This window comes from Oryx dammah, unplaced genomic scaffold (assembly GCF_014754425.2).
Source record: "Oryx dammah isolate SB20612 unplaced genomic scaffold, SCBI_Odam_1.1 HiC_scaffold_4, whole genome shotgun sequence".
Classification (NCBI taxonomy): Eukaryota; Metazoa; Chordata; class Mammalia; order Artiodactyla; family Bovidae; genus Oryx; species Oryx dammah.
This window is the reverse complement of record NW_024070188.1, coordinates 61,649,575-61,663,686: the sequence shown is the minus strand read 5'-3', so window position 1 is coordinate 61,663,686 and position 14,112 is coordinate 61,649,575. Positions and strand designations below refer to the sequence as shown.

The 14,112-nt window shown below is 42.0% G+C and overlaps 1 protein-coding gene across 3 annotated transcripts in view; it reads left to right on the top strand.

The window, feature by feature from the left end:
- The window catches only part of MAP7 (microtubule associated protein 7), a 177,535-nt gene that overhangs the window by 548 nt on the left and 162,875 nt on the right, over window positions 1-14,112 (top strand). The gene's annotated exons all lie outside the window — the stretch shown is intronic.

The following is a 14,112-nucleotide window of genomic DNA, read 5'->3' as shown; positions in this document are numbered from 1 at the left end:
GGCCAGCGGGGCTGCGGGGCTCGCGGGGGGCCGGCGCTCCCCTCCCCCGCCCGGCCGCGGCCCGGAGCGGCCGGCTCGGAGCGCGCTGGCCCTCCGCCCTCCGCCGCCGCGCGTCCCCGGCGCCCAAGTTCGCTGGCGCCCGGCCGCAGCCAGGGCCGCCCCTCTCGCGCTCCAGCTCGACTTCCCCCAACAGGTGGAAGCGCGCCAGGGAGCGCGGGCGGGAGGAGGAAATGGGGAGACGCCGGTCCTCCTCTCCCACCTGCCAGGCTGGGTCTAGTTCGGTTGAATGGGGAAATCCCGTTCCCCCAACCAAACCACCAGCCGGAAAATCCTTGTCCAGGTGCGGCTCGCAGGATTATCCTTTTCTGCGCAAACCTCGCTTTAACTGGCGCACCGGGTGCCGGGGTCGTCCAACGCGGTGGACGCAGCCCAGCGCTCCGGAGTGATTGTCCTGGGATCCGCAGTTACGACGTTGGTCGCGAGAAGACTGAGATCGGGGGGTCGGGAAGCAGGGGGCTGCTTTCGGGATGGTGGGGGCCTCAGAGATTCGCTAACTTGAAAAGATCCTCAAGAGTTCATGTTTTCAGTCAGTGCACCAACCATAAGTGGGAAATCGTCTCGGCCCCTCCGAACGCTGTACAGAGGAACCCCCCTCCCTCCACTTCCAAGCCGCGGTTGGGGGCAAGAGCTCACATCCCTGAGAGCATTGTCTCCCCCGCCCCCCTCGGTTTCCCCACCTCGAGATCATTTTTGCTTGCGGATCCACCTCTCTTTTCTAGTCCCATCTTCTATTCTTGGCCAGTAAACTGTTTCTGGTACCTTCCTACACTTGGGGGCGGTGAGGCAGTTTCTTATTTTAAAAAAACCGTGCCAATTGCAGGCTCCCCAGTTGAGTTGAGGTTTCTGCTTACACATAATCGGAAACAATTGTTACCTAAATGTGAGACTCCCTCCACCCTCAAAAGAGAGGTATTGACTTAGAAGGTGTGCTTCTATTAATGCGAAAGGTCCGGGAAAGCTGTAACCATATTTGCAGATGATGGATCTTTTCAGCTACGTAGAGTTGGGGCACCTAAAGTCTGAAGACTTAATCCCTCCAGCCAAAATACCTAAGATTAAGACAAGGAATCTTGAACTTGTTTACTTTGAAGTCACGCTACTTCCTGAAGGGTGGTTTATTTTGTTTTACTGTGTTTGAAAGATTGGCAGGTCATTATTTTGGTTTGGGGTGGGGAAGGGGTGGCTAAGAGGACGTGCCTTTGTAAATGCTTTAGGGAACTTGATAAACTGGGTTCTGAGGGTTAGTGCAGCAGGAGGGCAGTATCCTCATTAAGGATATAAACGGTTTGGTGCCTAATCCTCACAAAGGAAAAAATAACAGCAACAACAACAAACTGCTTCTGAAGCAAAATTGTTCACGTTTTATGCTAAAAATAATAAGCATTTTCTAGAATTTGCACATGAACAAGATTTTCAGATGTTAGTGAATTACAAACTAGTTTTATTCAGTGCTCAGGCATGTTTACTAAGGAACTGGTCATGCTTCTAACAACATACAAATCAACCATATGGCTGTCAGTGAAATACTTTCTTTATGAAAAGGGCAATTTAACTGGCTACCATCTTGTTCATAGAAGACAATTCTTCCACATCTCTGCCTGGAAACTTCAGTTTCCAAAGGACAAATTTATGAATAACTGTAGTTTAGTTGGTAAAGAATCTGCCTGCAATGCAGGAGACCAGGGTTTGATCCTTGGGCTGGGAAGATCCCCCAGAGAAAGAAATGGCTACCCACTCCAATATTCTTGCCTGGAGAATCCCACGGACAGAGGAGCCTGGCAGCCTATGTATGGTTCCTGGCATCACAAGAGTTGGACATGACTTAGTGACTAAACCACCATAGTTTAACTAAAGCTTATTTCTGGCTCACATCTTTTCCTTATTTTTCTAGCCCTGGATTACTGTTATGGCTTTTCATGGTCAGAAGACCTGTGTGATTAGGTGCCAAAGAAAGAAGAAAGGTGAAAAAATATATATATGTAAATCTGGGTGGCAGTTGTTTGAGGATTGTAACAACTTAGGAAGTTTTCATATATTTAAAATATGTGACCTATATCTGAATATCAGACTTCAGTGTAGTACTTTTTGTCTTATGGATGTATTTAATATTAACATACAAATGCTGCAAGTGTTTTTTTTTTTTTTTTATAATTACAGGGTTATATTGAGGTGGGTTTTGGGGGATGGGGTGGGAATTTCTGTCTTTCATTACCATCAAGACGAGAACATTGCCACCTTAAATGGCAACATTTGTTGAAGGATTTATTTTATTCCCTTTTAGATCAGATTATTGGGCTTCCCTGGTGGCTCCGATGGTGAGGAATCCACCTGCAATGCAGGAGACCTGGGTTTGATTCCTGGGTTAGGAAGATCCTCTGGATGAGGGCATGACAACCCACTCCAGAATTCTTTCCTGAAGAATTCCATGGACAGAAGAGCCTGGCAGGCTACAGTCCATGGGGTTGCGAAGATTTGGACATGACTGAGTGACTTAGGTTATTAGGAGGTAGAGCCCATTCTTAAATGTCTTAGTTTTTCTGTCCCTGAAAAGACTGTGGTCCAACTTTAGGGCAATTTAGATTAGAATCTCAGATGATTATAAAAGTAACACCTGTAATGTGTTCATTATTATATACATATGTATGTGTGTGTGTATCAAAGATGGGTTGAAACTGGCAGTATACCACCCATAAAATGAGACATTTTTTAAGACTATTGTAAAGTAGAATATAAAATCATATTTCTTTCAGCATTCAGAACTGTATTTCTGTCAGCATTTATTTTCTACTCAAAAGTAATCAAGTCACATTCTTTATGATGAATTTTTTATTTTTTCTTTAAACAAACCATTCTTTCCACTTGTGTTGCAATAACCAAAGGCAGGCAAGAACTGAGCAAAATAATTGACTTGGAAACAAGTTTTCAGTTTCACCACTAGAGGATGTCAAGTCTATTCAGGTTATTATTTTGTGTAACAGACTGAAATTCATGAAATTGCCCAAGCTTTGTGTATTTAATTTTATACTAGTGCTCAAGAACTGTGACAGTGAGTGTGCAGAGCTAATTTATCAATTTAATAACTTCCTTAAAAAAAGCCTATTGAGTTAAAACCAAATCTAGAGCTGCTCTTGACTAATCCGTGAGAGTACACTTTTATACACTGGGAATAAGTTAATACTGATGACCTGTGAAATCTGTTGACACTCCTTTGGGGGAAATGACTTAGAACCTGGAATTGGGCTTTTTCTCTCTTTAGCAGGCAGCGCTGTGGAAGAACATTCACCTTCTGTGTGATCTTGTTCATGACTCTTCACTGTGTTTTTTCCAAATTATAAAGTGGTATTTAAGATCTTAGATTTCAGGGTCTGCAAATAAAAATTGTTAGGTGGGGTTCAGATAGCATTAAACTCATCCATTTTGAAATTCACATCCTAGAGCTAGTAATGCCTCATTCAGGTGAATAGATAACTTTTCCCCTGTTATATTTTAGCTAATTACCTTTACATCTTGCTAAGCAGAAGGGAAGTATTAGACTAGGCCTGTAGGCTCAGGAGCCTGCATTTAATTGATGTGTTAGTTAGGCATGTGTGTGAATCACTAATTTACATTGGCATGTGCTGTAAAAAAGAATTCTAACGTCTTTGTCTCCTGGGGCATAAAAAATAATCATTTAAGAGGGTTTTTTTTTGGCTGTATTGAGTCTTTATCGTTGCATGTAGGCCACTCTGTAGTTGTGGTGCCACTGGCTTCTCACGGAGGTGGCTTCTCTTGTTGTGGAGCCCAGGCTCCAGGTGGCATGGGCTTCAGTGGTTGTGACTTGCGGACCCTAGACCATGCAGGCTTCAGTCGTAGCACACAAGTTTAGCTGCTCCGTGGCATGTGGGATCTTCCCGGACCAGGGATCGAACCATGTCCCCTGCATTGGCAGGTGGATTCTCATCCATTGTGCCACCAGGGAAGTCCCTGGGGCTATTTTTTTTTTTTAAACTCAAGTCTATTAATATGAATTGAAAATATTAAGGTTTAGAATAATTTCACCAAGAAATATGTACCTTCTCAAAAACATAATGGTGACTGAAAGGTTGATAAAGACATGAGCCTTAGATTTCAAAAGAAAAACAAAACCCACAAGCAAATAATTACAGGGTTATGAGGAGTTCAGTGAAGAAAGAATTATTTCTAAGCTGTGGCCTTTCATCAGGGAGGATGTACTGGGTGTAGTAATTAACTTAAACTTTTAAAATAGGTAAGTGGCATATAAAGTTGAATGGAGGCAGGAGAGAAAAATACAGGTGCAGATGTGGAAAAGAGCAAAATTGGGGTCCTAGTGAGTCGTGTGAAGTTCAGCATGAAAGAATCTAGAAGATGGCTTAGGAATGAAGCCACCTTGAGGCCGTATTGTTGAGTGATCAAGCTCAGAGGTTAGTCCATGATTCTGCAGGCAGTGAGAAACTGTTGATGACTCCTAAGGATAACATATCTTGATAAAGTGCGATAAATTAGGTAATTCTTTACCTGTGGATCTTGAAAGCTTGATTAGCAAGGTCTGGCACAAGTGCTCAGCTGTGCATTTTGGAAGTGTACGGTCCCTTCATTAGGGAAAGCCGTTCCCTTGATTGAATTTTGCTGCTTTGGGAAGGGTATCGGGAGCAAGGGGAGGAGGGAGGTTATGAGAAACATACATGTAGTCAGGCAGATCAGCCAAATCTCTGGCGATCAGGAGGGGAATTGGTATTCTACCCACGGGATCCTCATTTTGAAGTAGTGTTGTAGACTAGGGGAGGGTCTTAGGAAGGATGCATGCGGTGACGTACAGACCAGCTTTGAAGTTCCTGCAGGAACCTCCTGGGCAGGCGTTGGGCTGGCACTATGGCATGGCAGTGAAAGTGGGAAGAGAATGATTTAATTCAAGATTCTATAGAGGCATGTGTCCAAGGATGCAGGTAAAACATTAACATTTAAGTTTATACTCCAGGTTTGAGTTGGGTTCATTTGTTGAAGGGTGGCAGGAATATAGTCATGAGGAGGACCAGGTTTTGGTGGGAGAACTGGACAAACCTCTGCTTTAAACACAGAGGTTTGAGCTGCAAGTAAAATGTTTAATGGACACCTGGAAGGGTGGGAATAAGGAGAAAATGAAGGTTGGGACTCTGGGCAGATTCATTCCATAAGGGGAATGGAATGGAGGCCTTGAAAATGAGGAGGGTTCTCCAAGGAAAACTTCAAGGACAGGAGGTGGAAAGCCAGAAAGGAGGAGAAGCATAACTGAGCAGTGCTGAGCCAGCCAAGGGAGGGGGATGAGCCAGTCAAGGATTCAGACACTGAAAAGAAAAGAGAGCACTTGGCGCTGTTCCTGGCTCTGACCACCCCCGAGTTGGGGCATTTCAGAGCGGGGGTTGTAGCAGATTATGTGATTAATAGACTAGCAGTTGAAAAGTAAAGATAGCCAATTTAAAAGACTCTCCATAAAATACACTGGTGAAAAGAAAAAGTGTAAAATCCTTGAAATTTTTCTTATTAAAACTTTTGAATATGCACACAGGTTACTGCTTGGGGGGTGTATGTGATTCATTGAGTTTTGTCGAATGTATAGTCATGTAACTACTTCTATGGTAATGATCCTGAAAAGTTCTCTCACCCAAGAAAATTCCCTCTTGTGGCTTCTCTGTGATCCAATGCCTGGCAACCACTGATCTGCTCACCATCCTAGTTTTGCCTCTTCCAGAATGTCATAAAAGTGGCATCCTACACGTAGACTTCTGAGTCTGAATTTTTTTCACTTAACATAATGCATTTGAGATTCAAAGGAAGTCCCATAGATTAATCCATCCACCCATTGAGAAACATTGGATATTTCCAGGCTTTGGTGGTATAAATGTTGCTGCAAACACTTAGGTACAAGGTCGTCTTATTTATCTAAGGGAAATACCTAGGAGTGGAATTGTTGACTCAGGTAACTACATGTTTATAAGAAACCAATGAACTTTTCTCTGTAGTGGCTGTGCAGTCTTGCATTCCTACAAGCAGTGTATATGAGTCTTACTTGCTCTGCATCCTTGTCAATACTTGTTGTTATGTTTAGTTTTGGTTTTTAGACATTGCACCAAGTTCTTTGAATAAAGCAATGTAGTCACCTCAAAGTAAATTGGTGCCCTTAGGGATACTACATGATGTTCACTTGAACCAGGAAAACCTGTGGAGGTGCTCCCAGAGCCCAGGGTGTAATGAGGATATATTTGGCTCAGATGCCATCGGCTTCTTTTTTTCCATAGTATGTATTTCTTGTGGAGTCTCCATGCTGAAGTTGGTGATGAACAGGAGTGTTGTCATACAGGACATCCCATGCTAGTCCGAGTTCTCCTGCTTAGTGTCTGTCTTCCAATCCCTTGAAATACGGCTTTCCAGAATTTGGAACTTTTTTCCTTTTTTTTTTTTGCAGTAAGAAAGTTGGAAGTATTACTATAACTTGTTTTCTTTGTTGGCAGAATTTATATTGGCCAATTCAGTATCAGTTCTCAGTTACTGTAGAGCTTTGTAAAAAGTCTTGATAATGTGTTTGGACCTTTAATCACTGAGCATGGTCTAAGGTTCTATTAGCTAAATGTGTACAGTGTTCAGGCTTATTCTTTTCTAGAAAAACCAGTTTTTAAAATTCTTAATGAAGTACAGTTGATTTACAGTGTTCTGATTTCTACTTTACAGCAAAGTGACTCAGTTATACAGACATATGCATTGTTTTTTATACTTCCCATTATGGTTTATCCCAGAATATTGAATGTAGTTCCCTGTGCCATATAGTAGACCTTGTTGTCTATCCATTCCATTCTGTATGTAATAGCTTGCATCTACTAACCCCAAACTCCCAGTTCATCCTTCCCACCCCCAACCCCTTGGCAGCCACAAGTCTGTACTGTCTGTGAGTCTATTTCTGTTTTGTAGATAGGTTCATTTGTGGCATATTGTAGATTCCACATATGATGTTGTCTCGTTTTGACTTACCTCACTTAGTGTGATCATCTCTAGTTGTGTCCATGTTGCTGCAGATGAATGTAGGTATGGAAAATGAAGCAGAAAGGAAGCTGAGTGAAATGCATTTGGTATCTATGAACTGGGCTTTGCAAGCATATTTAGTAAAACTGTGATATTTCAGTTTAGAGTATTGAGATTTGGGATGTCTTAATTTCTTCCATGACTTTTTTAATGCTCTAAAAGTCTCCTTTTTAGAACTGGCTTTGTGGTACACAGAAATATCTTTTACTATGGCATAACTTTCCACGTGTACAACCTGTATCCCTGACACCACTGTTATAGTCTAGGAAAAGTTGAAATTCCAAGGTGCAATTCTAGAAGGAACCCCCTTGCTTTTAGTGTTCCCACAACCCAACACAAGGCCTGTTTGGGTGGACAGTAATGTGTATAGTACTTGGCTGTAGTGAAAACACCTGACTGCTTTTCAAGGTTTTAATCCAGCCAGGCCTCTGTTTCCCAGAAGCTCCTGACCTCTTTAGTGCGGCAGACATACCAAACAGGGCCTGATTGCCTGCTTCCGTCATTCCTGCTGGGTTGGTTTTTTTCACAGTAGAGGCTCTAAGGTAGTACACCCCACAGCCCTGCTGGGTTTAGTTAAATATAGCTCAGTCCTTGCCACAAGGTCATGTTGTTGAACCAATTATTGAGGTCATGTGCTGGAGCCTTGTTGGTTCAGATCATTGGTTCTCACTCACCTTGGGTAGTCTCAGTTGGTATCACCTGGGGACCTTTTAAATACTCGATACTCACCCTGCACCCTAGGCAATTATCTGAGTATCTCTAGGGGTAGGAGGCAGGTGGCAGTATTTTTTAAAGATTCCCCAGGTGGTTCCAGTGTGCAATCAAGATTGAGAAATACTTTAGATCCATTTCTACTTAATGCTCTTCCAGTTGACCTTAGGTTTAATTTGAAGGTGTTGAGTGTATCTTTTATCTTATGAAAACCACCTGGAAAATTGTAACAGCTACTGCCCTTAAACTATTGAGCTTACTCTCTTATTTTAGCCCAGTCATTTTCTTTTTAAGGAAAGAGAAGTAAATATGAATATGAGTATACACATATTCTGGGACATATTTATGCACTTTATTATCTGAGTATGTTCAGGTAGACACAATGTTAGGTAATTAGCTTTCTTTTTGTCTACTTTGCTCAGTTGCTACACTGCCTTCCTCTTCCTCCTCCTCCTCAAAATAAAGTTCAGTTTTGGGTAGATAACTAAAGGGTTCTTTTTGTAGACAATTATATACTTGTCCCAGAGATCTTCATGGTGACCCATGAACTCTAATCACCAGGTGCCTGGCTGGAGACCAGCCCTTGTTTCTTCCGTCTATAAATAAGTGGCACCCAGATGACCTTAGCCTTGATGCTCTCCCCTTCCGTCTCATACCTGACCTGATGGGCTGATCTTTCCTTCACCTCTTCTTTCTCCTCATTCCATGATATTTTACCAAAGGCTTGGTCTGGTAAGCTCTGCTCTTTTCATTTTGCAATTTTTCTCAATAGTGTTATTCACATCTATGTCTTTGAACCTCACCTCACATGACTATCTCTGATTTTGTTGTGTCAGAACCTCTAGAGACACTTCTAAGTTGCAGTTGTGTGTGCTTGCAAGGCTCTGTGGTGCCATCCATTGTGATTGGAAGCCCTTTCTGAGAGGGCTTACCTTTGGCAGAGGTAAGCCTTCTGCAGCTGCTAAGTCGCTTCAGTCATATCCGACTCTGTGCGACCCCATAGACGGCAGCCCACCAGGCTCCCCTGTCCCTGGGATTCTCCAGGCAAGAACACTGGAGTGGGTTGCCATTTCCTTCTCCAGTGCATGAAAGTGAAAAGTGAAAGTGAAGTCGCTCAGTCGTGTCCGACTCTTTGTGACCCCATGGACTGCAGCCTACCAGGCTCCTCCGTCTATGGGATTTTCCAGGCAAGTGTGCTGGAGTGGGTTGCCAGTGCCTACTCCGCTGGCAGAACTGGTCTCCTCTTTTCTGCTCCTTGTAGCTGGTGTCTGCTTAACTGTAAAATCCAAGGCCAAAACTGAAAGGACAGTAGGGGAGATACAATGGCAATGATCCCTGAAGAAGAGTATCTTTTTTGTTGTTGTTTTTCCTCAAGATTATACTGAAACTGAGCACATGGAAAGACATATAGTCTTACTCTCAGAATTGACTGCCTAATTATTTAGGGATAATGCTAAACTATTACTTTGTGCTGGGGCTTCCCAGGTGGCTCAGTGGTAAAGAATCTGCCTGCCAATATATGAGAGACAGGTTCGATCCCTGGGTTGAGAAGATCCCCTGGAGAAGGAAATGACTACCCACTCCAGTATTCTTCCCTGGAAAATCTCATGGAGAAAGGAGCCTGGTGGTCTGCAGTCTATGGGGTTGCAAAAGAATTGGACATGATTTAGTGACTAAACAACAACAAATTACTTTATGCTAGGACTCTGGGGTCTGGCTGCCTGGGTTTCAATCTCAGCTCTACTCCCCACTCCCACAAGCTGAGGGATATTGGATGAGTTATTTGACCATTCCTCAGTTTCTTCCTTTTTAAAACAGAGAAATTGGTACCAGCTTCATAGAGTGAGGATTAAATGAGTTACTGCACATCAAACATGTAGATCAGTGTCTGACACACAAAGGCATGAAGTGTTGTAATTACTGTGGTCATGACTATTAAGGATTAGTACTGCATGACTGTGACACTGTGGACCCTGGCATGCTAAAGCTCTCCCTTAAGCAAATTTTCTATTTGTGAAGTCTCCATAATAAGAGATTCGAATATAGTGCTGACTCAGGCTTGACAGCAGCTGTGATCACAGGGCCACTGGCTTGTCCCAGGTATGGGAAGCATCAGCAAGGCACATGGGTGCTCTTCACCTGTCACAGTGTTGCACACAACCTCCCAGCAGAAGATTGTGACACACTGGCCTGTGAGATTCATGGATTGTGTTGTAACTGAGTCGGACAGCCATGCCAGCCATCTTGGCTTGTTTTTGTTTCCTTTTTATGGTATTCAAATGTGTTTTTATTAACATATTATAGTTCTAAATGTTCTTTAAGTGTGATTGCTATAGGATTATTGCACTTTACATGAAAGGTGGACTTCCAGTCTTTTCAAACCACAAAGATGGACTTGCCAGGTTTGTATATCCTTAAGAAGTCACCGTCACTTCGTTGAATGTGTTAGCTCAGCTGGTAAAGAATCCACCTGCAATGCAGCAGACCCCAGTTTGATCCCTGAGTTGGGAAGATCCTTTGGAGAAGGGATAGCCTTACCCACTCCAGTATTCTTGGGCTTTTTTGGTAGCTCAGATGCCTGCAGTGTGGGAGACCTGGATTCAATCCCTGGGTTGAGAAGATGATCTAGAGAAGGGAACAGTTACCCACTCCAGTATCCTGGCCTGGTGAAGCCCATGGACTGTATAGTCCATGGGTTGTAAAGAGTCAGACATGACTAAGTGACTTTCCCTACGAGGTAAATAGAGGAGGCATATACAGCTTGCCTTCTGCTAACTTCCATAAGAAAGTTTGGGTTTCTTCAAAGTGCAGACATGAGAGGGAAAATATCAGTAAGCTGTCTTATTTGTCAGTTTCCTATTGAATTTTATAAGAGACTTTCTTAAATTGCAGAAGCTCCATTTACAAGGCCAATTCTGGTGTTGTGTGTGTGTGAGTCTTTAAGAGAGTGAGACATGCACACGTGCAGAGACATTTTCCCTAAGAAAACACTATCTCCTTCACTTTGTAATTTAGATTTTTATATCTTGAACTTAGTAAATCTTAAAATGTCACTTCCTCCAGGAAGTCCTGGGTTTAGATGCCTTCAGATTGTCTTTAGATATACAGTAGATACTGTGGTAATTGAACAAATAAACTTTTTGCCATCCTTTATTAAAATTTGTATCATTCTTCAGTGAAAAAAATTAATATCGAAAATGACATTATTATATAATATGCTTAACGCTAGAACAAACACATTAATTTATCTTGCAACAGTGGCTTCCTACCATCTACCATCTCTGTGAAGATGCTCTTGTTGGTATATAGCAAGATACATCCACATGCTTTGTCCAGAGACTTTGTGTTAAGTCCCAGGCTGAGAATCAGAAAGTAAAATACAAGTTGAAGAAATGGCTGTACAGTAGAAAGAAAGCATGAAAATAGAGAAAAGGGAGATAGAGCTATTTTTAGTTCAGGAGACCTATGAGAGGACAAATGCCATAGTCTTATAATCCAATGAAGCCTCGTGGGAAAGAACACTAGTTTGGCATTTCTAATTGAATTTCTTGGTAGTCCAACTGTATCTGAAGTAGTCAGCTTTGAGAATGTCATCTTGTTTATTTACATTTGCCTGCTAGTCTGAGCATGGAGGGGAAAAAAAAAGAGTCCCCATCATCCACCAATTTGTACAACACAGGTCTAAGCCATACACATGATTAGAACCTCATGTCATTGTGAAGGCGATTAAGGAGTCATTCAAGAAGGTTTTGGAAGAGGAGGAGCATAGAATGTCAGGAGGAAAGAGAAAAGGGCTATTCTAAATCTGGCTGCTGGTTCAGAAATAGGACTCGGCGTATGGCTCTTGGACACCTGTGAAGCTGAGTTCACACTGCTCTGAAGGGTATGATGACTTTTTCTTGTACAGAGCACATGGTTTTCTATTACTGGTGTACCTGCTGCTGCTAAGTCACTTCAGTCATGTCTGACTCTGTGCGACCCCATGGATTCCAGCCTACCAGGCTCCTCCATCCATGGGATTTTCCCGGCAAGAGTACTGGAGTGGGGACTGATGTACCTACCTGAAAACAATTCATGGAACAATTTTCAGTATTGCAGTTGTTTTTAAGCAAACAACTTTGGTTATGTAAACCGCCCTCTTTTGGTTTGTAAACAGAAAGCAAGGACAAAGTCTTTTTATACTGAACTGGATGCAGCCTGGCTTTGCACTTTAGGGAGTCATGGGTGCCTCTTGTTTCAGGGGTTCAGGGTGAGTCTCTTCCTCTGTGCCTATGGAGCCCAGGTAATACTATCTCCAGCAAAAAAAAAATTTGACAGGGAGAAGAGATTTTTATTATGAGGTTGATTCCTTTCTGCACTATTGCGTGTATTTGGAACAGCATTTTTTTTTTTAATACAGCCAACATTTTAGTACCTTTAACAATGGAAGTGTAGCTATTTTGCCTTATGATAAAAAGGCAAAATCGTGTGTTTGTGATATTTTAGGAAGTTTGCCAAGTCTCATTTGGCATTGTAATGCTTCCTCAGTAGCCTGTCTGAAGTTTACATGAGTTTTAAAGTGAGGGCTTAGAACACGGATGTGTAAGGTAAAAGGTTTTAGAGGTGAAATTTCGGGGTGCCTTGAGTGTCCTTATCAACTCATCCATCCTTCTGAGGTGTTATTTATTTCTATATAAGAGCCCCCTGAAATCTTGATGGCCCTAGGTTAGGCAAGACAGAAACTGTGTTTATCAAAAAACAAACTGGGTTGCTAGTAATATCTACATGGAAGCACTTCATATCCTTTTTTTTTTAAGTGATTATTGATGCATTGGGTTTCCCTGGTGGCTCAGATGGTAAAGAATCCACCTGCAATATAGGAGACCCAGTTTCTATCCCTGGGTCAGGAAATCCCCTGGAGAAGGAAATGGCAACCCACTCCAGTATTCTTGCTTGGAGAATCCCATGGACAAAGGAATTCTTGGCAGGCTACAGTCCACAAGGTCACAAAGAGTTGGACACGACTCAGTGACTAACACACACTTTGATGAGTTAGGGACATTTTTTATTTAGCACTTGCAAATTTTGAAAGCTTCTGGGCTGGCTATTTAACCCAAGTATACTTCTCTCTTACCTGTATAATTTATTTACTTTTAAAGATTTGGACCATTTTTAAAGGCTTTATTGAGTTTATTATAATACTGTTTTTGGTTTTTTTTTTTAATGTTTGGGTTTTATGGCCCTGAGGCATGTGGAATCTTTGCTCCCTGACCAGATATCGAACCCGTACCCCCTGCATTGGAAGGTGAAGTCTTAACCACTAGATCACCAGGGAAGTCCGTACCTGTATAATTTAGGTTTAGGCTTCTGGTTGGTTGCACACAGTTACAATGGATGGGCTAATCTTTTCACTGGGAGCCTTCAACTGAATAAAAATGACCAAATCTCAAACTTGCCCACCAGCATTTTATACTTTTTTAGCATTTGTTAGTCACTTCCTTCCACTAGGTTGATTTCAGAACTGTGCCAGAGAATTGTATAATTCGTCTTTGGTCAGAGTTGGCTCTAGTTAACAAATAAATCAGTAACTATGTAAAGTTTAGTACCTTAAACCTTCGTGCACACTTTATCTTCTCATGAAAAATGTGTTTTATTTCACTATCTCTCCTTCCATATATATCTACATATCATAGTTTCCTCTAATTGAAACAGTAGGAAGGATTTCTTTAAGTTTCATATCTGTACTTTATAGACCATTTAATTTTTGTACAACCAGGCTGTTTAGTTCTTATAATGATAAAAAAGGATTTTATTTGATGCTTTGAAGCCAACCTGTATTGGATTCTCTGAAAAATCATCAGTGAAAATACAGGGGGATTTAATCTATTCTGAGGTGTCCAGTTTATGAATACTATTTTCATAGAGCAGTGCGATATTGGAAATGATTTGAGTAGATAGTATCTAGCCTATTCATTGAAGGATATGATCATTGACAGATAGACCTCTGACATGCTTTATTTCAGTGTGGGAATAGGGTCTTCATCTTGGGGTCACTGACTGAGATGGTTAACTTTATGTGTCAACCTGACCAGGCTACAGGGCCCAGTTTGGTCAAACATTGGAGTAGGTGTTGCTGTGAAGGTATTTTGCAGATATGATTAACATTTACAGTCAGTTGACTTTAAATATCTCCTCCTTTATCAAGAAGCTTATCCTTGATAATCTAGGCAGTCTGATCCAATCATTGAAGGCTATTAGAGTGAAAACTTGAGGTTTTCCAGAGAAAGAAGAATTTTGCCTCAAGGATGTAAC